Raw genomic sequence first — 1890 nt, forward strand, 5'->3', positions numbered from 1 at the left:
GGCACGGTGGCTCATGCTTGTAATCCCAGTACTTTGGGAGGCTGAGGTGGGTGGATCACGAGGTCAGGAGATCAAGACCATCCTGGCTATGAGGGTGAAACCCCGTCTCTACTAAAATTACAAAAAAATTAGCCGGGTGTGGTGGTGGGTGCCTGTAGTCCCAGCTATTCTTGAGGCTGAGACAGGAGAATGGCATGAACCTGGGAGGCAGAGTGTGTAGTGAGCCGAGGTTGTGCCATTGCACTCCAGCCTGGGGGACAGAGTGAGATTCCGTTTCAAAAAAAGAAAAGAAAAGAAAAGAAAAGAAAAACGAAAATTGGTGAAATACATGAAATCAGTATGAAATATGCAAAAGAAATATTAATAGAAAAAAAAGGATGACATAAAACAACTGAGCATTCAAGATCTTTGGAACAATATCTAATGGTCTAACACATGTATAATTAGATTCCCAGATATAAAAATGAAAGAACTTGGGTAGAATAAATACTTACAGAGATAAATGTCAGAATTTTCCAAAATTGATTAAAGACATCAATCTAGATATGCACGAGCCTCAGCCATCCAAAATAAGGATGAGCACAGGAAAAAGCACTCCTAGACAGCCATTGTCAAACTGTGAACATAAAGAATGACAACGCCAAAATGGAAGTAGCTAGAAAACAATTTACATTGGAATACAAGATGGGCATGACAAAAATGACAATTCACTTCTCTATATCTTGTAATAATGCTGAAAGAAGGTTTTGCAAGATAAGATATATAAAAATCACAGCAGTTTGGAGAATAGACTGAGGATTTCCGTAACTATAACTATTTAAATGACTGGGCCATTGTCTCTGTAATCATGTGACTTGTTTTATTCAATTTAATTGGGTAGTATTTTAGGTTAAACATTCAATCCTAGTTTCTGTATACCATACCTAAATTGTTTGAAACAAGTGATTTAACCTCTATGAAATTTACTTTTAGTCTATAAAGAGAATGTGTGAAAGTTTAAATGAAAAAAAAAAAAGTATATAAATTACCTAGCATAGTTCCTGGATGTCAATAAATTGAAAACCTATAAAAATTTATTTCTCAATTTGTTGAGAATGTTCTCAATTTGTTAAACTTTTATTTATTTAAAATTTTTCTGTGCTTATAATTTGTACTATTTTATAGATGAATGAATAAAAAATATATAAAGTATACATATACAGTGAACATTGCTATATTAACACAGAGAAGTGCATACTGCCAAATTAAAACATGATGTGAGATATGAGACATGATATCAAAATCGTCTGGCCATATCTTATTAAGCATTAAAAAAACACTGTATCTAGCTACTGGTTCCAGGCTGGATTCAATATTATAAAATAATTAGAGATGCAAAAGTAACGGGGGCAGTTTTGTCACATTTACTGTTGACTGTGCCTATCTGCAGTCACTGTGCTTTAACTAAATAAATGTGAAGAATATCTTTGAAAAGAAAGCAAAAAAAAAAAAAAAAAAAGCAAATGAAACCAAAAGTTCATTGTTTGAACATGTCTTCAAATGTATCATCTGATAACTTTTTATTACTCAAATTCCATGGCTTAAAACAAAATTAATAAATTCATCTAATAGACATCAGTGAGGTGGCATCTATTCTTAAACCTCTGAATGTCTTACCTTAATTATGGCTCCTATTAAAATGGCTTTATTTTAAATGAGAAAATCAAACCCACTAAGTATATGTACAATTTGCAATTCAATTCTGAAAAAGTTCTTCACTGAAAATAATTAGGTAGGAATTACCCTCCAAGTGTAAAGCTTAAGTCAGTACCATGTAGAAGCTTGTGCTGTATGATCCTTTTGCTAGTTTCTCATCACAAACAGATAAAGAACCTGTCTTAAAATATATGA

Source organism: Mandrillus leucophaeus, unplaced genomic scaffold, assembly GCF_000951045.1.
Source record: "Mandrillus leucophaeus isolate KB7577 unplaced genomic scaffold, Mleu.le_1.0 Scaffold1020, whole genome shotgun sequence".
Lineage (NCBI taxonomy): Eukaryota > Metazoa > Chordata > Mammalia > Primates > Cercopithecidae > Mandrillus > Mandrillus leucophaeus.